Source organism: Tursiops truncatus, chromosome 1 (genome assembly GCF_011762595.2).
Source record: "Tursiops truncatus isolate mTurTru1 chromosome 1, mTurTru1.mat.Y, whole genome shotgun sequence".
Classification (NCBI taxonomy): Eukaryota; Metazoa; Chordata; class Mammalia; order Artiodactyla; family Delphinidae; genus Tursiops; species Tursiops truncatus.
In genome coordinates, this window is record NC_047034.1 from 30148287 (window position 1) to 30172848 (window position 24562).

Below are 24562 nucleotides of genomic sequence, written 5' to 3' on the forward strand. Positions count from 1 at the left end.
CCTCTGTCATGGACTCCTCCCACCATACAGCCTGACCCACCTCTCTCTTTGAATTCTCATATTTCTCAACTGCCCTCTTACGGTATTATACTTACCACATTCTGGCTAGCGTTCTGGCATTGATGCAGACATCCACGTCCTTTCCTAGTCTACAAGCACCTTGCAGTCTTGCAGGTCTGTGAAAACTTGTAAACCTTGGACCAAAGCCTGGTCTTCCCTCTGGAGAAGACCTCTTCCACACATGTGGCATCCTGGGGGTTATTCATGGAGCAGTGAGTGAGAAAGTGACACTCAGAGAGCTAGATGAGTCCCCACCAAACTGGTGATGACTGAAGTGACTGCTGTGACAACTAATCTCCCACCCCTCTCTCCTCTCTCCTGCTTGTAGTGATGGTATAAAAGTAGTGATGGTATAAAAGAATCTTACATGCCACTCATGTGTAACAGGAGACAAGGATGCCTTCTTCTTCTCATGTATCTTCTGGTATTTTCTGTGAATTGGAGTCTAGAAACACATGGGAGATATTTTCCCTTTCAAATACACTAAAAAAGAACTCCATTATTTGCTTTTCAGTGTTCACAGAACTACCACAGACAGGAGTGCTCTTCCTACTAATCACAAAGTATGGAGGAGAAGGAAGGAGTTGTCCCAGTATAACCAGTTTTTCACTTAATTTTTGAAAATAGCTCAAGATTGTAATGTGTTCTGGCTTTGGGAACACAAAGTTCCCAAACTAGCTGTTTCCTGATGTGTAAAATGGGAATTAGTAATAGCCTCACCCATTACTGGACTGAATGTCAATATTATGACATAGTATGAGTGTGTTTCGTGTTTGGTCATTGCAATTGTTGTTGCTTTTGTTGTGGTCATCCATTTACAATGCTTGGTGTCAGTCTATTTATCTCTTGTAAAGATAAAATACAGTGTGTGTGAAGAAAAAAAAGAGGGAGGAGATATGGGGATATATGTATAAAAAAAAAAGAGTCTCACCCAATAGAGTTTTAAGGATTAATTAAAATAATTCATATAAAGGATTAATTAAAATAATTCATTTTAATAATTCAAAATAATTTTATTAATTAAAATAATTCATATAAAGCTCTCAGCCCAGTGCCTGGTGAGGAGGATGATTGGGATCTTAAAAATAAAAGTTTCCCTTGGGTGTGCCATGCAATACATTGAATTTTCATTAGCATTAATGGCTCACTCTAATTCTGTGGACCTGAACAAATCCATTTCTTATCTGGTATTGGGAACAGAAGAATTAACCTCTTAAAAATTTGTCGGGCAAAGTAAAGATTTAGATTTATAAAGTTGCTTCGTCCTTTCTGACTCTGGTTTTGACACATAGAAACTGCTTTTGTGGACTATAATTAAAGTGGTGGAATGCTTCCATGTCTGATTTTCAATTTTCTCAACATGGTGCTTCAAGCAATGCCCCAAGTTAACCATTTTATTTAAAAATTGGGTCGTGTCGTATTAATTTCTTAGGATCACTAAAATTGTTGGGATCCTAAAATCCTCAGGATTAATGAACAAGGGTTATGAGCTCCAATTTTTTTTTGCTTTCCCTTCAGCAGACCTCAAGGTGGGTAGCAAGTGAACATATGAAGTCAGTGCACTTGGAAATAATTTGTATCTTTAAACAGTTAAACTCTCTGTATGCCATGGTGTTAGGGTAAACTGATTCAGAAACATGAACAATATTTCCTCACTTGTCCTCCCTCCAGGGTAAGTATGAATAAGTGTGTTCTGAGTAACCCGGAAGGATGGGACTGTGGACCCCTGTTTCTCAGTACTGCCTCAAACTGCATGGCTTACTGTAATCAAAGTATAAAAATCCACTGGAAGAAGTAAGCTGGAATAGAGGCCCAATTGTGGAGGCCAGAGGCTGTGGTTCAAATCCTAGACCTGCCCCATATAATGGTGACTTTGCCAAGGGATTTAAAACCTCTGAGCCTCAGCTTATGAATTTGAAAAATGAAGATTGTAATAGTCATTATGTAGGATTTATTACAAGGGACATAATTTGGAAACTGTAGGTAAGATATGAAGATGGTCTAATAATCTCTAAGGAAAAATTTGCAATGGCCTATTTATGCTTCTCTTTCTAGGACCAAAAAGTTATGCCAAGAAAATTCCTTGGCTCCCTTTTACTGCAAAACTTTGACAGAAAGAAGGCCCGATTGACACGTATACTTAAAGTTACTTGCCTTTTGCTCTTTAAAAGAGCATTGCGAATTCTTGAAAAAAACGTAATGCAGTTACGGGTAAATAATCTTCACTGTTTATTGCATTCTTTCTGAACTTTGAAAGTAAAATTTCCTTTCCTGCTCATTCTGCTCATTTCCACTTGACAAACAGATGACTCATTTCTCAAGGTTTGAAGATGGCAACGATTTAAAGTTTTCAAAGTCACCAGCAAATAAACTGACTTCAGGCTGAGTTTAGACACAAAACCAGATTTATTTATTTATTTTTTAAGATGTTGGGGGTAGGAGTTTATTAATTAATTTATTTATTTTTGTTGTGTTGGGTCTTCGTTTCTGTGCGAGGGCTTTCTCTAGTTGTTGCAAGCGGGGGCCACTCTTCATCGCGGTGCGTGGGCCTCTCACTGTCGTGGCCTCTCCTGTTGTGGAGCACAGGCTCCAGACGCGCAGGCTCAGTAGTTGTGGCTCACGGGCCCAGTCACTCCACGGCATGTGGGATCTTCCCAGACCAGGGCTCGAACCTGTGTCCCCTGCATTAGCAGGCAAACTCTCAACCACTGCGCCACTAGGGAAGCCCAAAACCAGATTTATTTTTTCCTTGGGTTGTCAGTTCAAAATCTGGTGAATTCTGTCTAATGTGAGTCCAACTTGCTGTCCACAAAGCATTAAACTATGGATAGTACCTTAATTTTATTCAGTGATTTATAAACGTACAAAGTCCAATAACCATATCCTATTCTTTGCCATATTCTTCTGATTAAGTATTGGATTTTAAGATACTGCTTTTTTTTTTTTTTTTCTGTGAGTGAATGTAATTATTTCAAATCCTGGATGTAATACCTGTTTTTATTTTACCATTTTAACTTTATATTTTGCAGTTTCCTTATCAAAGTCAGTGTGCTCATTCACCCAAAATAATAGCCAGTGATGCCAGGAAAGACCTTGGTATCCAGATTGCCACATAAGCTGTGCTTCTTAAAAAATAACTTAGCAGAATCAGAAAGCAGAAGACATAACCAACAAGTATCTTGACAGCACAGAAGTGATTGTATAAACAATAGGATCAATTGAAAAGCAATTTTTAGAACATGCTGAGTCCCGGTAGAGAAATACTAGTTTGCTAAAGGTTGATCTGAGCATAATGAGTTCAGTTAACCTTTCTATCTCATAATTTTCCACTTGTTAAATTGTGAAGATAATGCAGTTTTTTCTGGGTTGATAAACGGGATATTTCAAGAGTAGCACAAACACTAAATTTACACAATATCAAAAGGAATCAACTGAAAAAAAACCATCTAGTCAATCCATTTGCTACAGATGCATTAACTTTGACTGATTTTTTTTCATCTACTGAACTGAATGATTAAGAAAACATTACAGAGTTGTTTAAATTAACAAATTATCTGATGAATGTAGAGAAAGCTGGAATCCTTTCCATTTAATGTACCTATGTCACTCATGGATTAGGTACAGAAATAATCCGTTTCTCAAAATACCTAAGATATTCCCATGTGTTAACTCAATGACAGGTACTATAAAGTGATGTAAAAACCTCTAGAACTCACTTATGATTATAAAATTGAACTTCAGAAGATTTTTGTATAATAGAGTACTATGTAAGAGTAGAGTTACATAGATGTTTAAATTTCTGACATTTTATTTCATGGAACTGTGGGTCATATAAATGATCTATAAGTATGTGTTAAATGAATGAATAAATGGATAAGTGAAAGAACATTTATAGGAGTTAAAAGAACTGAGTTGTTGACTAAGATTGTGTGGCTATGTCTCAGCTGAATCATCAGCACAATGGGACCGCTGTCTGATTTATGGGATTATAGTGAGAAATGAAAAAAAAGAAAACTTTGGAAACCATTTAAATAACTATTTAAATGTAATATGATGCTTTATTTAGTATGGTAACATTTAATTTTTCCAACATTATGAGAAAATGACATGTTTGATGAATGAAACTTCTAGGCATTCACCAATTTAGGTAGTATTAAAATAACCAGTTTGACAGAAATTTTCTAAAATATGGTATATATTTCTTTCCTTTATTAAACAGAACATAATGAACATAATTTAACCTTGCTCTAATGACTCATACTCATCGTTACAAAGTGGGCTGCAAAGTAATAATTTTTTCTTGATTATTAAGTTTGTAGGACTGATGGCTCCTACATCAAATGGCCCCTGACTGCTTTGCTTGTCTAATTAGCTTATTCCTATCATCTGTCACTTCTGACGATCCTAAGAAGATGACTTTATTTCTTCTAGTCTTTAGTTTTCTGTAGGCCTGGATGAGGTAGGATTGACAGGAGAAAATGGGGATCTAATGCAAAGCAAGTAATTTTCACCCTGGAACTGGATTCTCTTTCTGTGCTACAGTAGCAGAGTGAAATCTTCCCTGTTGTACAGGCAAAGTCACTTTCTGCTCTCTGCTCTGATTTCCATCTACCCTTTGCACATTGACCCATATTTGTAATTGCCAATTGCTCTGCCAGCCTGCCTATTCCTTGACAGCCTGGTAAACTTGGGCAGAAATCATCAATTGTACACCTCCTATCATTATACCTGACATACATAGTAAGTTTATAATAAATATTTGTAGAAATAAACGCATAAGAGATTTACCAGCTCTCTTTGTCTCTGTCTCTCCAAATAGGGCTGTTGTGTGTCTTTTCAGGCTGCTTGCAAAGTTGTCTAGAATCAAAACATATTAAAGGATAATTGTTTCTGATTATAATATCCAGGGATAATTCATTATTTTCACTTCTTTTAAAAAATTTTTTAATTTTAATTTTTTTATTGGAGTATAGTTGCTTTACAATATTCTGTTAGTTTATACTGTATAGCAAAGTGAATGAGCTATACTTATATATATATATCCCCTCTTTGTTGGATTTCCTTTTCATTTAGGTCACCACAGGGCATTGAGTACAGGTCCCTGTGCTATACAGTAGGTCCTCATTAGTTATCTATTTTATACATAGTATCAATAGTGTATATATGGCAATCCCAATCTCCTAATTCATCCCACCCACCCCCTCCCGTGGTATCCTTATGTTTGTTCTATGTTTGTGTCTCTGTTTCTGCTTTGTAAATAAGATCATCTATACCAATTTTTTCAGATTCCACATATATATGTTAATATACAATATTTGTTTTTCTGACTTACTTCACTCTGTATGACAGTCTCTAGGTCCATCCATGTCTCTACAAATGACCTAATTTTGTTCCCTTTTATGGCTGAGTAATATTCCATATATATGGAATATATATATATGTTTGTATATATGTACAAACATAAATATATATATTTACAAACATATAAATATATATATATATATATATATATATATATATATGTTTGTATATATGTACAAACATCTTCTTTATCCATTCATCTGTTGATGGACATTTAGGTTGCTTCCATGTCCTGGCTATTGTAAATAGTGCTGCAGTGAACATTGGGGTACATATGTCTTTTTTGAATTATGGTTTTCTCTGGGTATATGCCCAGTAGTGGGATTGCTGTGTCATACGGTAGTTCTATTTTTAGTTTTTTAAGGAATTTCCATACTGTTCTCCATAGTGGGAGTATCAGTTTACATTCCCACCAACAATGCATGTGGGTTCCCCTTTCTCCACACACTCTCCGAGCATTTATTGTTTGTAGATTTTTTGATGATGGCCATTATGACCGGTGTGAGATGATACCTCATTGTAGTTTTGATTTGCATTTCTCTAATGATTAGTTATGTGAGCATCCTTTCATGTGTTTGTTGGCAATCTGTATATCTTCTTTGGAGAAATGTCTATTTAGGTCTTCTGCCCATTTTTGGATTGGGTTGTTTGTTTTTTTGATATTGAGCTGCATGAGCTGCTTGTAAATTTTGGAGATTAATCGTTTGTCAGTTGCTTCATTTGCAAATATTTTGTCCCATTCTGAGGGTTGTCTTTTCATCTTGTTTATGGTTTCCTTTGCCATGCAAAAGCTTTTAGGTTTCATTAGGTCCCATTTGTTTATTTTTGTTTTTATTTCCATTTGTTCTAGGAGGTGGGTCAAAAAGGATCTTTCTGTGATTTATGTCATATAGTGTTCTGCCTATGTTTTCCTCTAAGAGTTTTATAGTGTCTGGCCTTACATTTAGGTCTTTAATCCATTCTGAGTTTATTTTTGTGTATGGTGTTAGGGAGTGCTCTAATTTCATTCTTTTACATGTAGCTGTCCAATTTTCCCAGCACCACTTTTGAAGAGGCTATCTTTGCTCCATTGTGTATTCTGCTACTTTTGGATGGAATGTCCTATAAATATCAATTAAGTCTATCTAGTCTAATGTGTCATTTAAGGCTTCTGTTTCCTTATTAATTTTCTGTCTGGGTGATCTATCCATTGGTGTAAGTGGAATGTTAAAGTCCCCCACTATTATTGTGTTACTGTTGATTTCCCCTTTTATGGCTGTTAGCATTTGCCTTATGTATTGAAGTGCTCTTATGTTGGGTGCATAAATGTTTACAGTTGTTATAGCTTCTTCTTGGATCGATCCCTTGATCATTATGTAGTGTCCTTCCTTGTCTCTTGTGACAGTCTTATTTTATTTAAGGTCTATTTTGTCTGTTAAGAGTATTGCTACTCCCTCTTTCCTTTGATTTCCATTTGCATGGGATATCTTTTTCCTTCCCCTCACTTTTAGTCCGTATATGTCCCTGGGTCTGAAGTGGGTCTCTTGTAGACAACATATATATGGCTCTTGTTTTTGTAACCATTCAGCCAGTCTCTGTCTTTTGGTTGGAGCGTTTAATCCATTTACATTTAAGGTAATTATCGATATGTATGTTTCTATTACCATTTTTTAATTGTGTTGGGTTTGTTTTTATAGGTCTTTTTCTTCTCTTGTGTTTCCTGCCTAGAGAAGTTCTTTCAGAATTTGTTGTAAATATGGTCTGGTGGTGCTGAATTCTCTTAGCTTTTGCTTGTCTGTAAAGCTTTTGATTTCTCTGTTGAATCTGAATGAGATCCTTGCTGGGTAGAGTATTCTTGGTTGTAGGCTCTTCCCTTTCATCACTTTAAATATATTATGCCACTCCCTTCTGGCCTGAGGAGTTTCTGCTGAAAGATTGGCTGATAACCTTATGGGGATTCCCTTGTATATTATTTGTTACTTTTCCCTTGCTGCTTTTAATAGTTTTTCTTTGTATTTAATTTTTGTTAGTATGATTAATACATGTCTTGGTGTGTTTCTCCTTGGGTTTATCCTTTATTGGAATGTCAGCACTTCCTGGACTTGATTGACTATTTCCTTTCCCATGTTAGGGAAATTTTTGCCTATATTCTTTTCAAATATTTTTTCAGACCCTTTCTCTTTCTCTTCTTCTCCTGGTACCCCTATAATTCAAATGTTGGAATGTTTAATGTTGTCCCGAGACCTCTGAGACCGTCCTCAATTCTTTTCATTCTTTTTTCTTTATTCTGGTCCGTGGCAGTTATTTCCACCATTCTGTCTTTCAGCTCACTTATATGTTGTTCTGCCTCAGTTATTCTGCTATTGATTCTTTCTACTGTATTTTTAATTTCAGTTATTGTGTTGTTCATCACTGTTCTTTAGTTCTTCTAGGTCCTTGTTAAACGTTTCTTATATTTTGTCCATTGTATTTCCGAGATTTTGGATATCTTTACTATCATTACTCTGAATTATTTTTCAGGTAGATTGCCTATTTCCTCTTCATTTACTTGGTTTTGTGGATTTTTATCTTTCTCCTTTGTCTGCAACATATTTCTTGGTCTTCTCATTTTGTCTAACTTTCTGTGTTTGAGGTCTCCCTCCTGCAGGCTGGCTGCAGGGTTGTAGTTCCTCTTGCTTCTGGTGTCTGCCCCCAGTGGGCGAGGTTGGTCCAGTGGCTATGTACGCTTCCTGATAGGAGGGACTGATGCCTGCATTCTGGGGTTTGGAGCTGGATTTAGTCCCTCTGATGGGTTGTGCTGCATCAGGTGGTGTGTTTTGGAGTGTCTGTGGGCTCAGTATGACTTTAGGCAGCCTATCTGCAGATGGGTGGGTTTGTGTTCCTGTCTTGCTTGTTTGGTGTGGGACATTCAGCACTGGAGCATGTGGTCAGTTGGGTACAGCCAGGTCTTTGAATTGAGATGGAGACCTCCGTGAGAGCTCTTGCTGTTTAATATTCCCAGGGACCAGGAATTCTCTGGAGTTCCAGCATCCTGGACTTGGCACTCGCACCCCAGAGGCTCAGGCCTGACCCCCCAGCTTGGGAACCAAGACCCTGCAAGCCACACAGCTTGGCAATAAAAGGAAAAAGCAAAGCAAAAAAAAAAAGCAGATAGAAAACAGATGAAAACAAAGAGGCAAAAAAACCCAAGACAGATAACAAAGACAAAAACAAGCAAACAGCAACAACAACAATTAAGAACAAACAAACAAATGAACAGACAGACAAAACCCCAGATGGGTGGTTAAAGCAGAACCAAACAAAAACAAAAACAAAAACTAAGAACATATACACATACAAAAAAAGGATAAAAAGAAAAACGGGGAAAATAAAAAGCAAGAGAACAACCAGACAAAGAAAAGAACCCCAAAATGTTATCAAACAATTAAAACAAAATTGACAAAAACAAAAAATAAAAAACAAAATAAAAGCAGAATGCGAACTGAATGAAAAAGCAAGTAAAACAAAACAAACACACAAAAATGGTTTTAAAAAGATAAGAACAAAGGAAAAAATATGTAAACAAAATAGAACAAAGGAAAGAAAAAAGAAAACAACAACAACAAAAAAGTAACGTAGAAATAGAAATATAAAAAAACAATAAAAATATGTATAAAAAACTAAAGTATAATAAAAATAAAGCAAGTAAGAAGACAACAACAGAAAAATCAAAACTTAAAAAAATAGTAAAAATTGTATTTTCCTGAGGTCTCATCTCTCAGTGTCCTTGCCCCCACCATGAGTCACAGCCAACCTCTTCCTCCCCAAGAGGCCCTCCAAAACCTCTAGATAGGTCTTTGGTCCCCCTGTGGGCACTGTGGCAGCAGCTTAGACTCTGACTTGGGCAGACTCCTGTGGGTACTAGTCCCCAATGTCCACAGCTGCTAGAGCTAGAGCAGTTTCATTAGTGGGAACACTCGTTGTCCATTCAGATATTCCATAGATGTGGGGTTTACCTAGCTGATTGCAGTGATTTATGTCTATGGCATTTAAAAATTTTTTAAATGACATTTTAAAAAAGATATTATCCACTCGATAAATAAAAGTGAGGGAGGTGTGAGGGAAAGAATATAAATGAAAATTAAGTTTATTCATTATTTCAAACCTTTGGAAATTAATTGAAAGCAAAAACCTGTATGGTTATTGGAATGCCTTGCGTAGAAACTCTAAATGGTGCCCCAACACACTTTGTGATGAACAATTGGCATGTCAAGGAAATTCCAGCACACTTGTATATGAGAATACTACTATTATCTGCATGACTCAGCTGCCATAGTGGTTACCCACCATGCTGATAGTAACTGAAAGGAGAGCCACATGGTAACTGTCTAACAGAGTCATTTTAGGATTCCATTAGGGATGTCACTAGGAGATCAGTTGAGATTTGGATATGTTCTTTATTGCTGCAACTACCTATCCTCAGCTGAGTTAATGTGGGAAATAGGCTGGTTGAGAACCATCCTAACAATTGAGGATATCAATTATAAACACACTAACACACATGCATATGAACATATATAAGAAAAAAACCAAACCAATTTCTTATAAACTACATATAAGTATTTCATTCAAATTTGCTTCTGTTTAATAGGTAAATTCCTCATTTACTAACTAAAAAGTGATCAAGTCATCTTGCATTAGCCATCAGTAAAGTGTATTTACTAGACTCAAGTTAACAATATGTTGTTTTCAATTAATGGCTAAAGAAACACACATACATATATGCATACACACATTGTCACATACACATTTGGATGAAGACGACTCTTGATTTTCTTAAGGACCATAAACTTAAGGAGCATATTCATATATATATATATATATATATATATATATATATATATATATATATATGCTTTTCTATATCTATTTATATATGACCATACATAACATATATATGTGTGTATATATTTATAGTTTCTTATAGCTGCAGAAAAAATTACCATAAACTTCCTAGTGACTTAAAACAGCACCCATTTATGAACTCAGAGTATATGTGGATCAAAGGTCAGGAGTCTGGAGATAGCCTAACTGGGTCCTCTGTTCAGGGGCTCAAAAGACTGAAATCAAGATGTCAACCAGGCTACATTCTTATCCGAGGGCTCAACTAGGGAGGAATCCACTTCTATGTTTCCTCAGGTTATTTGCACAATTCATTTCCTTTTGGCTGTAGAATTCATGGTGGTTTTCTTCTTCCAACTTAACAATGGAGAAATGGAGAGAGAGCGTTTGCTGCTGTCACACAGCATTTTCATTTATGTCATAATCGATAGAATCCAGTTATATGGTCTTATTACCAAGGTTGGTGTCTTTATTACATTGAAAGACAGGGAGAACGGATACTGAAAGAAATCTTACCATCTTTGCTTTGGTGTGCCCCTAGCCACCCAACTATTTGTATGTGTTCTTTACTCCACACCTCTGACATAATTCCTCCTTCCCAAAGGAGGCAAGCCCAATGTTCTAACCACTTACTGTATCTGAACCAAAGTCCAAGATATCTGCTTCAATCTCCTGCTTTCTCCCATGTATGGGTAGTATTTTTCTTATTTTGGTGACCTATAAACTAAATGACATGTTATTTGCCCCTCCCAGCTTATCCCATTTCAGTGGACCAATGGCATAAGAAACACTAATAGAAACTCTCATTCAGACAAGAGGAGAATGGGGGACATAGGCACTGTTCCATAGCATTGGGTTGGCCAAAAAGTTCCTTCGGTTTTTCAGTAAAAAGAAACATTTTTCATTTTCATCAAGAACTTTATTGAACAATGTAACAACACAGCAACATAATCATTGTTGTGTTCCACTACCTTCTGCCATTTTCCAGGCAACTTCATAATTCCATATTCCCAAAACTTTTAATCTTTTTGAGCAAAGAACTGTTCCAGGTGCCTTTTACAGTCTTCTAGGGAATTGAAATTTTTTCCATTAAGAGAATTTTGTAAAGACCAAAATAAATGGAAATCCAAGGGTGCAATGTCTGGTGAATACAGTGGATGAATCAGAACTTCCCAGCCAAGCTGTAACAGTTTTTGCCTGGTCATCAAAAACCATGCGGTTTTGCATTATCCTGATGGAAGATTATGCATTTTCTGTTGACTAATTCTGGACACTTTTCATCGAGTGCTGCTTTCAGTTGGTCTAATTGGGAGCAGTGCTTGTTGGAATTAATCATTTGGTTTTCTGGAGGAGCTCGTAATAGAGGACTCCCTTCCAGTCCCACCATATTCACAACATCACCTTCTTTGGATGAAGACCGGCCTTTGGTGTGGTTGGTGGTGGTTCATTTCTCTTGCCCCACGATCTCTTCCATTCCACATTATTGTACAGTATCCACTTTTCATTTCCCATCACAATTTGTTTTAAAAATGGAACATTTTCATTATGGTAAGTAGAGAATCACATGCGGAAATATGATCAAGAAGGTGTTTTTCACTTAACTTATGTAGAACCCAAACATCAAAGCGATTCACATACCCAAGCTGGTGCAAATGATTTTCAGTGTTTGATTTGGATATTTTGAGTATGTCAGCTATCTCTCGTATGGTATAATGTTGATTGTTCTCAGTTAACGTCTTGATTTGATCACTATCAACCTCAACTGGTCTACCCGACTGTGGAACATACTCCAGTTAGAAATCTCCAGCACGAACCTTCGCAAACCACTCTTGACGTTTGATCACTTACAGCACCTTCTGCATACACTGCACAAATCTTTTTGCGTTTCAGTTGCGTTTTTACCTTTCTTGAAATAATAAAGCATAATATGCCAAAAATGTTGCTTCTTTTCTTCATCTTCAGTGTTAAAATGGCTACACAAAAATTCATCTATTTTGTTGTTTGTTTTTTTTTTAATGCACGCTGATATGGCAGTTGTCACAATACAGTCTAACAAAATTGTTTCAAATGAAGTTGAAGACAACTAAGCGATACTAGAGCCATCTTATGGAAAAAAGCTGAACGAACTTTTTGGCCAACCCAATAATTACCAATCTGACTGGTTAGGAATAGCAAAGATTTCCTTCCCTGGTCGTAGAGCATTTTTCTTGCTGAACTTGTCCTGCAGGCCCTGGTTCTGCCCTCCATTGTTCACTGTCTTTGTGCCCTCTGGCTCAGCCTTCCAAAAGACTGTTCTTAGTGCATTATCATATATGACCTTTCTATGGGAGGGTATTGGGGAGCATGCCATGCTTGAGGTTGCTCAGTTGGTGTTAGTTTTGGGGCCAGGGTTCTCATGGAGTCTGAACATTGATGGGCTTTTTCAGGCTGGGAGTGTGGATTATTTGGCAATAGTCTTTCAAAAACTTAAAAGACGAGATCGGGCGCGTTCAGAGTGGTATGGACATATATACACTACCAAACGTAAGGTAGATAGCTAGTGGGAAGCAGCCGCATAGCACAGGGAGATCAGCTCGGAGCTTTGTGACCGCCTGGAGCGGTGGGATAGGGAGGGTGGGAGGGAGGGAGACGCAAGCGGGAAGAGATATGGGAACATATGTATATATATAACTGATTCATTTTGTTGTGAAGCTGAAACTAACATACCATTGTAAAGCAATTATACTCCAATAAAGATGTTTAAAAAAAAAAAAAAACTTAAAAGACTTCTGATCTGTTTATTCATAATAGTCTCATCTGCAAATAACTATAGCCAAAGGCACTGTCTAGGAAATTTTTCAATCCAAAATCTCTGGCTCTACTCATCGCAGCCTATGTCAACTACAGGGTGACTTCCTTGCGATCTTCTAAAATAATAGCCTAAGCTTTTCCCTGTCCTCAGTTTCAGGGCTTTTGTAAGACAGGATTATCATTTCATTCCTGTTGTGCCTGCACCTTGGAGCTATTCTAGACTAGCTGATTTAATCTCATTTTATATTCTATGTCTTCCCATTTGTTAGGCTCCAACTACAGTGTCTTCTTTCAGTTCTTCAGGTAGCTGAACTTTTTTTCCTGCTCAGGGCCATTGCCATATGCTGCTTCTCCTTGAAATGTTTTTCCCCACATAGCCTCTTATTCTTCCTCCTATCTTTCAATGACTGACTAACTCCATTGCATGCCCAGTTCCCAAGTTCAAATGTCACCTATTAAGAGAGACTTTTCTGACCACTATATGTACATAAAGTCCCCCATTTTTATTCTCTATTTTGTCTTCATGTTTCCTTCATGATGTTTACCCAATGGATGATTTTAAAATTTGCTTTCTGTAATGGGTTGAGTAGTGTTGCCCCCCCCCATTAATGTCCACCTAGAATCTCATAATATGACCTTGTTTGGAAATTGAATCTTTGCAGATATATCAGTTAAGGATCTTGAGATAGAATTATCCTGGATTTAGGATGGGCCCCAGACCCAATGACTGGTGTCTTTGCAAGAAGAGGAGAGGACACTGAAAGACACATGGGGAAGAATGCCATGTGAAGAAGGAGACAGAAATGGGAGTGATATTGTCACAAGCCAAGGAATGTGAGAGGCCACCAGGAGTGGAATAGGCAAAGAATATTCCTCTTGAGCCTTTGGAGGGAACATGGCCCTGTTAATACCTTGATTTCAGACTTCTGGACTCTGGAAATGAGAGAGAATAATTTTTTTTGTTTTATGCTATGCAGTTTGTGATAATTTGTTATGGCAGCCCTAGGAAACTAATATACTTTTATTTTTATTTGATTTTTTCCTGACTGTTCTGTAGAATGCTGCTTCTCAGATATGAACCTGCATCAGAGTCACCATGAAGGATTGTTAAAACAGACTTGCTGGGCTCCAGCCCCAACATTTCAGATTCAGTAGGTCTGAGGTTCTAAGATGAGGCCTAAGAATTTACATTCCTAACAGTTTTTCAGCTCATGATGATGCTTCTGGACTGTGGGGTCAAACTTTGAGGACCACTGCTCTCAGGTATAAATTTCTGAGGTTTGGGACCAGATTTGCCATTTTCAACATTGTACACTAGAGCCCTGGCATGGAGTCTGACACATGGTGTGCGATCATTACATATTTGTTAAGTGAATTATTAAGTTGGTAGGTTAAGAAACTCATATTTGTATAGGTTACTCATTCAACATATTCTAGACCTAGCATGAATGCTGATTACAAATATAAACTGCTGTGCCCAACAATAAAGTTGTATACAAATTTAGTACCTACCTCCTTCTGTGGTGTTAATAGCTAAGTATCCTGGCTGTTCACCAAAATAAGTCCATCAAATGGTGAGACTTCATATACAGAAGGAGTGAACCCTTTACAAAGAGGCAGCTGAGGATTTGAATACAATGGAATGGAAATTTGACCTATATGATTGTATGTGAATATTACTGTTCAGTACTATGGTTATGGTTATAGACATTTGAGTTAAATTTTTTCCAGTGATGTTCAGATTATATAAAACCTTATTGGCAACTCTGAGAATAGTTCCTTGCATTCAGACTACTGAGGAAAAACGTTTCCTCAATATTGGGATTTATTGACCCCAAGTACATATTAGCATATGTCGGTTGCAAACTGGTGGCCCATGGGCAAAATCTGCCTAGTTGATGTGTTTTGTTTGGTTTGCACAGTATTTTTTAAATGTGGGAAACTTCACATACATATTTAGATATCTGCCTTCTTGATAAAAGCCCTTAAAGCAACAGTCTGTCAGATCTAATTAGAAGCTACCACATTTAGATGGGTCAGGGGCTCCTCAGAGAGACAGTACCCCACTGCTTATCTTACACCTGACTTTCATTCCGTTACTTCCTTAGCCTTCCTGTAGACATATGAGTTTTCAACCTGTCGTGTTATATAACAAACGTTAGAACATGTGCTGTGTATAAGGAACTGAAATTGGATGTGAAGAGATGATTAAGACAGCCCTCGGCCTCCAAGCACACATGGTCTATTGGGAGAGATAGGCACTGAAGCAAATAATTATAATGGTGAAAGTGATATCTATAATGGAGGTTTTCCTAAAGTATTAGAGGAATTACTACTAATTATTGCAAAGAAGCGAGAGAGAGGGAAAAAAGATCCAAGTTTTTTGTTCTTTCACAGATGAAATGCCATAGATGTGGGGAAGATTTTTTAAAAATGCAGAATGATTCTTGGCAAAGTGCATGATTTCCACTGGGCTTGTCCTTTGCTTTTTTCCCTTTTTATATGTAACTATTTTGTTTATTGAAAACATTTAGTTTGTGCTTCTCTTATCTTTGCTACTGAGGATAGCGATATGGTAACAAGTTTATTGATTTTGTCTTTTTCTTTCTTCATGCTGTCATGCACATGATAAAATATTTCATTTCAGATTACTGCTTTTTCAGTGTCACCAGAAACAAATGATAATAAAAATAATTAAGTAAACAAAGTACTACCAACCATCGCCACCAATATGTTTTGTATTTGGCCAATACTGTTTTGGTTTTAGCTAACTCTGGCGTATAAGACACTTTTCATCAATGACTTGTTTTACTTTTCATCAGAATCATCATTTTTAACCTGGATGTATGAAGCATGATAATTGCCTGGGTAATTATGACAGAAGTATAGGGTTGGACAAAAAATTTGTTCGAGTTTTTCTGTACAATGTTGCAGAAAAAACCCGAATGAACTTTTTGGCCAACCCAATATGATTTCATGTAGGATTTAGCATAGGAACACTTGGAGAAATTCCTCCTTATAATTTGTAATGGCATCATGCTTGTTTCTGCTTGTGACCTCTGCCTAAAAGAATTTTTATTACTCCCAGGAATATGCACCTGATTATCTGTGTTAATTACTGGTGGAAAAGGAATGAAGCACCAGGATCACCTAGAGAAAAGAGGTTCTCAGGCTTAAAGTCCAAAGATTTTTGTACATGAAACTATCTTGAACAATATAATAAGGTCTACCAACAAAGAATTTTCGCCAAAATGAAAGTGAGATATTAAGTGTAATGCTAGATCCATTAAGAATTTCAAAGTGTTCTTAATGTGACAGTCAGTGCAAATCATTTGACTTTCTATGAGTCTTATTTTTTTATTACGTGTGTTCCATCCCTCCTATACTAATGCCTCTCTTCTACTCTCTCTCTTTTTCCCTACAGTCCTACTCAGTACTTCTACTTTCTTCCAGTGTATTGTCTTGGCCAAGGATGTTAAGTTATCTTTGCTTTATGTCTCTTCTTTTTAATATAAAAACAAATATTTTTGTCTCTTATGTTAAAAGGTAATAAGAATTAACCTGATAAAATCTAGGAAAGAATTAAATACATATTGTTATCAGGTTGTTGCAAACAAATAAAAATCATCCTTAAAATTTCACTGAAGTATGGCAAGTATTTCTTGAGAGTCTAGCTCCTGAAACATGAAGAGTCCTGAGCATTGTTTTGTGCTTAACATGTTTAGAACAGTGTGAATTCATATGGTGTGAAAGATTTCTTTTAAAGTTAGTGTCATCTGGTGTGTCTGGCTGCACTGAAAACTTGGAGTTGTGTCAGTCTGATTAGGATATCCTACTGAGTGTGTGGTTAAAAACCCTGCTGTGCTTTTCATTTTTTTACCTTTCCTTGGTCCTGGCTTGAGGGTCAGCACATTGTTATGACTAGAATTGACTACCATGTTTAAATTTCCAACTGAGCCAGTTTTCTCTGATTTTCTTCTGGCCAATCTATGTGTTACTTGTTCCTGACCAAAAGGACATTTTATTTAGAGAGTAGGAAGCCTCAGGCAAACTCTAGAAAGATAATAGAAAGTAGTTAGTGAAAATCATTGACCCTCAAGGTAACTATTCTAGTGTGTTGGAATAAAGGTTATAATTTGATTTGATTTGGCTTTAGAAGTTGTGAATTGGAGGCAAGAGGGAAGCCTTTGGTGTTGCCCAGGCCTGCCTTTGTCCTGTTCCCAAGAAGTCCCTGAGCGTGGTTTTGATAAGGTCAACCCACTGTGATCCAGAGGTTGGCCTGGACCTACAAACTCAGAGATCTGACTGGTTAACACAATTGAAGTCAACCTGTCCCTCAGCATGCAATTACATATCATCCCCGTTCATAAAGTTGGACATAAAGCAGAGCAGAATTTATTAATTTCCAGTAAAATTGGCCAGAGTGCTGAAATCTTGTGTCCTCTAGTCAACCCAAATGCTCTCTACAGTCAAAATACATAAGAAGCCAAATAAAAATGGAAAGCTAGTTGTGAACTTTTATTTGAAAAGAGGGATGTTACACCGTTATCTCCGCAAAGCCACATATAGCCCTAGTACTGAACAAGTTGAGCTAAATCACCCTGTTTTCACTGAAAGGATTGAAAGGTCACTACAGTTGCTTGCTTCAGGCACCTTCTTTTCGTGGCTTCTGATTAAGCCCCTATCCATCCCATTGGCTGAGTTCAGCCAGAAGTGATCATGCTTTCCTACCCATGGAGCTAGTCTTTCTTTAAGGAGATGTTGCATATAACTGTTCCTATCATATAGTTTTTAAAGTGGTAAAGGCAGGACAACTTAACTTACATCTTTTACAATTTCTTGGAACATAATGCTGTCATTTCCAATATACTAACTGTAGGTCTACATTCTACACTTAAAAAATATATATTTATTTATTTGGCTGTATTGGGTCTTCCGTGCGGCATGTGGGGTCTTCGTTGTGGCACTTGTTGCGGGTACACGGACTCCTCTATAGTTGTGGCGTGTGGGCTTTCAGAGCACTTGGGCTCTGTAGTTGTGACACGTGGGCTCTCTAGTTGAGGCACGCAAGCTCAGTAATTGTGGCATGCGGCTTACTTGCCCCACGGCATGTGGGATCTTAGTTCCCCTGACCAGGGCTTGAACCCGTGTCCCCTGCATTGGAAAGTGGATTCTTTACCATGGACCACCAGGGAAATCCCTAGGTCTACATTCTAAAGGTATAACAGGCTTAATGAAGGCAACGATTGTCAAAGGACTGGAAACTATGGTTTAAAAACAGTTGCAGACTGCCTTAATTCTAATAAGCGCTCTGCTATTTACTGGCTATGTAGACTTGGCAAAGAAACTTACAACTTTAAGTCTCAGTTTTCCCATCTGTAAAATGGGAATAATAATATTGCCTGCTTCATAGAATAGTGAGGATTAAATGACATGATATATACATAAGGTTAAGCAAATTTCCGGGCATTTATTGAAGTAAGCATTAAGTTGAATGTTAGTTATTACTATTTATAGTATTATAATACATGCTCTTTTTAATCATGCCTTAAAAACACCAATCAGGTGAAGTGGGCTGATCAGGTTTGAATGGAGATTTTGATTCTCTTGGTGCAATGAGTTCTCTGTGTCAATGGCAAAACTTCCAAGATCCTTCTAACTGCTACTTTTGGATACATTGAAAGCTATAGTCCCTTCTCATGACTAAATCCCATCAAAAATTATATTTCAGTTACTCCAGTACCTCTGCATATGCAGATACAACCTGGGAATGATGTAGTTTCTATTTTGGAACTTCTCAAAGAGGGTGTTTTATTTTATGAAGATTTCTTAGTCATTTCTACAGATGATTTGGATGTCTAACCAAATTCAAAATGCATTAGCTACCATATTCCTTCTGATTTCAAACCAGCAAAATGTGGTAGACAAAATGAATGCACTTTGAAAAGTCCTGCTATAGATAACATGGCCTGGATGGTTTGATAGGTCAGGAAAAGAGAAATCAAATTTCAATTAAAATATTTAATAAGCTGGAATGGTGCAACAAAATATGCAACTCCTCCATAATTCCAGGACAGTTTGAATATCAAATTGACTCATCACCATTTTAATTCTGAGTTGATTTGTTATTATTATGAAACAGCTCTTATTTTGCAGGTATAATTGATAATACAAATAAAGAGCCAATACATAAAACTCACATTGAATTTTGTGAGCATGAAAGCTATAACAATGCTCTATTTTAAATTCAAATATACATTCCACATCCCAGTTCTTCATTGCTACGTATCTCATGTGTCCACATATCATTCAGGTGATGAGTCACTCAGTCTCTCTTACTTGGAAGAGGAACAAAGTAATATCTTTCATTTTAATGTCTGTCTTGAATTTTATAAAGAGGGTGAGATCTTACCCAGAACTCTTTGCACTGTTTAGAAGAAAGGAATACCCTCTCTTGATCTTGAGGGCTGAGTCATTGTCTGTATCATAAGAAGTCAAGGATGATGGAACATTGCTTTTTCAAATTCCCTTCCATGATAATGACTAGCCCCCAATTTTTCCACATTGAAATCATACATCTGACATGTTGTAAAAGGAAGAGCTAACATAGGAATCTCAGGTCCATATTACTTAATGATAATAAGAAGTTCTACATGTTCTATCAAAAATATGACAAAATGGCCCTAGGAAAAGGTTTTCTTCCTGCCATATTGACTTAACCTTTTCCAGAGGTGCTCCAGTTTCTCATCACCTGCTTTGCCTTTGGCCCAGAACACCTTCTGCCCTTCCCACCCTTCATCCATCTGGCTTCATGCTGCTTGTCCTGCATGGACTTAACTCAACATCACCTCCTCTTAAAGATGCTGTCTACACTGGCCTCCTTCCACTCTGACTTAGGTGTTGTTCTTCTGTATTCTTCTTTGATCCCATAGCACTCTGCTCATACCTCAATGCTCTTATTAACTAAGTAGAAATATCTCATTTTCTTGTCCATTTTTTTTAGTGTATAGTAGATACCCTATATGTTTGTTTAATAAGGAATAAATGAAGGGATGAATGGAAGAAATGTTTATTTTTGCCTGGGGCAGTTGGAAAGTTCCTACATTTGGATTGTCTAGAAGGATGGGTAGGTGTTTGTCAATAGAGGAACAAAGAAGGGGATTGTAGGTAGAAAGAACTGTGCATGACAAAGACAAGAAATGAAAACACTTGGCGAGTAGAGGGAGGAGTTAATGTTTTGCTGTATAGTGAGACAAGTGGATGAGATAAAGTGGAATCAGGTGGGTAATAGAACAGTGTTGGACAGGTCAGGTGAGATTAAATTATGAAAGGCTTTTGAAGCTGGAGTAAGCAGAAAAGAAATCATTGTTACTTCTTAGGTAAGCAACAGATGTAATTGAAATGGATTATGTGTTTACAAACAATAGAAAAGATAAACACATGTATCATTTCTTTGTGAACTCTGACTCCATAAAGCTCAGTATACTTTGAAAAGTAAGAATAGGCATAAGCTCTTGGGTACTCTTTTGAGAAACATTGCATAAATAAATTGATGGATGGAGAGAAAGATAGAAGGTTCATGGGTAGATTTGTGGCAAAATTTTTATGATTTGCATGTGCATATGGGAACCCCAGACGTGTTAGTATTCAATTGGCCATTAATGTGCCCTTTGGGATTAAAATTTTTGTTTCTAATCTTCTGATATCTTTGACAATAAAGTTTCAGGCATCTGGAGACTAAGTGCTATTGTATCAAAGCCACTGACTCCCAGGGATAAATTAAAATTCTGGAACTTTTAGGAATAGTCCAGGGAAAACATTTTCTACCTTAGTTTGGGAGGCAGATCATAAATATTCTTTACACTTAAACAGGTATCATCATTGCTGGTACATTTCCCTATTGTTTACATGTTTGAAGATGTATCCATTCATTTATCTAGGCAACATTAAAATGGCTCCCATTTATTTGACAAATACTATTTTTCCAGCTCCATATTTAATACAGATATTTTGACCTAAAATTATGTGAAGAAGGGATTGAGTCTGAATTGGGGTCTATAAGTCATTACGCATTTCTGTATAAGGTGTTTAGTGTTTTGTGAGAGGTGAGATAATTATAGACAGGTGTATATGTAGCAAGTCTATCTATGTGAATACCAAAATTGGGGTATTCATCAGTAATCAAATGTATGATATTTTGCCCATCGAACCTTAAATCATATAGCTCAAGAGTTGGCAATTTTTCTAAAAAGGGCCAGATGCTATACATATTGGGCTTTGTGGGCTATACGATACCTGTTACAACTTCTCGCTTCTGTCATTCCAGGGTAAGCAGCCACGTACAACATGTAAATGAATAAGCATGGCTGTGTTCTAATAAAGCTTTATTTATGGATACTGAAATTTGAATCTTGTATGATTTTCACATATCATGAAATATTATGCTTTTTATTCTTTTCAACCATTAAAAGACCTAAAAAACATTATCAGCTCATGAGCCATACAAAAACAGGTGGCAAGCCAGATTTGGCCCATGAGCCAATGTTTGCTGATTCCAGACAAAGATGATCATCTTTGCATCTAGAATCATTTTCTGGATCTGCCTGATGGATCTACTTCCAAGTTGCCTGGATGAGAAGCATCCCTTCCTTGGAAACCAGTTTTTACTTAAGTATTGATGAGAATGATTCTCACACCAACTACTAATTACCTTTTACAACAGGTGGTTTTCCATGTGGTGCAAACCAAGGAATGCATTGTGAATCACAGAGGGAAGGTGGTGTGGGAAATCCTTACTTTCAAACTTTCCTAGCCTCAACTGCTTCCTCTCCCTCTTCACTAACTCATGTTAGAGCATCAGACTTTTCAGGAACTGATGCCAGCCAGGGCTCCTGGAAGTAGGTAGAAGCAATGGAAAGTAACATTCAGCAGGAAAAGGGTGGCCCCTGTATCCAGGTTATATCTTGGAATAGATGTTTTCCTTTTTTTCCCAAGAACTGCCAGTAAGCTAGGAATGCAAGTTGCACTGATGGAAATGCCAGTCCTAGCAGCTGTGACCAACAGCATGCTTACCTTTGGTAGAGATTTTAAAAATATATATGTACATTCACACATAAGTATGTATACATGTACTCATGTACAGGAGGTAGGTTGTAGTCAGAGTCTGGGATATAAAATGATAATTAAGCAGTATCCTTGGGACCAGTATCTGGAAGGGAGGAAAAAAGAAGCAATACTCATGTACAGGAGGCAGGCTGTAGTCAGAGTCTAGGATATAAAACGATAATTAGGCAGTATCCTTGGGACCAGTATCTGGAAGGGAGGAAAAAGAAGCAATACTCATGTACAGGAGGCAGGCTGTAGTCAGAGTCTAGGATATAAAATGATAATTAGGCAGTATCCTTGGGACCAGTATCTGGAAGGGAGGAAAAAGAAGCAATAGGGAGTAGAGGGAGAAGTTGAGCAGCTGTGCAGGCCCAAAGACAAAGACCCTGTGGGGAGCTCTGTAATTAGAATTGTCCATCAGAGTTGTCCCACGTTGGGCCAGGATAGGCACATCTTTATGCTCTCATACTAATTATGTCATTAGATTGAGAGCCACCCAGGAAGGGGTATGACCTTATGTGAGGCTGTTCTCTGCAGTTGGCTGACAGCTGAAGGCTCTCTACTGACTACTCACAGACTAGGCTACAAGTCCTTTAATGAAGAATTCTGTTTCTCTATCCCTTAACTCTCTGTCCATCTGTCCATCAATCCATCCATTCATTTATCTATATATCGATCAGTCTACTGTGTGCGTGTGTGTGTGTCCTAGCATAGTGCCTAGCTCTTGAAATAATTTGCTGGAAGGACTAACTATAATTAATGTCTGACGAGGCATCATAGCTAGTTATAAGTATTTGTTTTGTTTTTACTACTTAGCATGAAATTTATCTTTGGGCAGTTTATCTTGAGATTAGTGAGTTTGTGATAAAGTTCTTTTTTATTGCCTTTATTGATTTTCTTTTTCATATCTGGACTACACTATTTTTTGAAACAAACATGGCTGTTTTGACAATTTTTTTTGTTTGTTTACAAGTTACTGTCATTGTTGACTACATCTTCGCTTGGAGTGATCATTTATTAGATGCCCTCGTGTCCCACCTCTGCTATCACTGACAATGAAACCAGGTAGCTGACCCTAAATTGTCTATTATTTCGCTCTCCTCTTTGCCCTTGTCATCCAATATGTCTCCAGGCTCTGCCAACTTTACCTTAGTATGAGTTTTCAGATTTTGGCATCTGCAATATCTGCCTAAGGCTAGGTTCTACTTATCTTACACTTAAAATATTTTAATGGCCTCTGGCTTGTTTTCTTGGCATTTGTGGAGACACCTTACATCCAGCAACAGATTCATTTTCAAGAGGTTCTAATAGTTTTACTTTCTCTGGGTGCTGCCCTGGCTCTCACTGGCCTTTTCTTAAGGTCCCCCTCCTGTCACTGTTGCCTGTTATTCTTATGTCCTGGGCTCACCCCTTCTCTTCAGCCAGAGCCATACTGGCCTCCTAGGAAGACACACTGGTTTTCCCTTGAGTTCTGTACAGTTGCTGTTCCCTCGGTTTGAGATTCTGCTCTCCCTGTATCTCCGCGGGGCTCTTTCCCTCCCTACACTTAGGACTCTGATAAAATTCCATTTTCACAGACCAGCGTTAACCATCTGCCCAAAGAAGCCAGACCCATTTTTTTTTAATTAATTAATTAATTTTATTTATTTTTGGCTGTGTTGGGTCTTTGTTTCTGTGCAAGGGCTTTCTCTAGTTGCAGCGAGCGGGGGCCACTCTTCATCGCGGTGCTCGGGCCTCTCACTGTCGTGGCCTCTCTTGTTGCAGAGTACAGGCTCCAGACGCACAGGCTCAGTAGTTGTGGTGCACGGGCTTAGTTGCTCCGCTGCATGTGGGATCTTCTCAGACCAGTGCTCCAACCTGTGTCCCCTGCATTGGCAGGCAGATTCTCAACCATCGCGCCACCAGGGAAGCCCAGACACATTCTTCTCTATTCTCTTACCCTTCCTTATTTTTCTCCGTGGTATTTATTAGTATCTAAAAATATTTTATATACTTATCACTTGATTTTTTTCATCTTCCCACATTACAATGTCACCCACAAAAACAGGACCTTTGTCTATCTCCTTCGCTGTTTATCCTGTGTCCTTGCACTGACAAAGGTCAAAGATCAAAAGGGCAAAGATCCTTACACTGACCCTCTAGGAAATTATACATTTTGATAAAATTATACATTAAAATTTTTTATTGAAGTATATTTGATTTACAGTGTTAGTTCCTGGTGTACAGCAAAATGATTTGGTTTATATATATATATATTTTTATCATATTCTTTTGCCTTATGGTTTATTACAAGATATTGAATATAGTTCCTTGTGCTATACAGTAGGACCTTGTTATCTTTTTATATATAGTAAGATTGTATCTGCTAATCACAGACCCCTAACTT

General features: G+C 37.4%; 1 protein-coding gene across 5 annotated transcripts in view; it reads left to right on the forward strand.

The window, feature by feature from the left end:
• Positions 1–24562, forward strand: part of RGS7 (regulator of G protein signaling 7) — a 592608-nt gene that overhangs the window by 195948 nt on the left and 372098 nt on the right. The window contains exon 1 of one of the 5 annotated variants that reach the window (XM_073801641.1): positions 13958–14334. The exons of the other annotated variants lie outside the window; for them this stretch is intronic. The gene's annotated coding sequence lies outside the window, so the exon portion shown is untranslated. Of the gene's footprint in view, positions 1–13957; positions 14335–24562 lie in introns of those variants that run through there. 5 annotated transcript variants of the gene reach the window in all.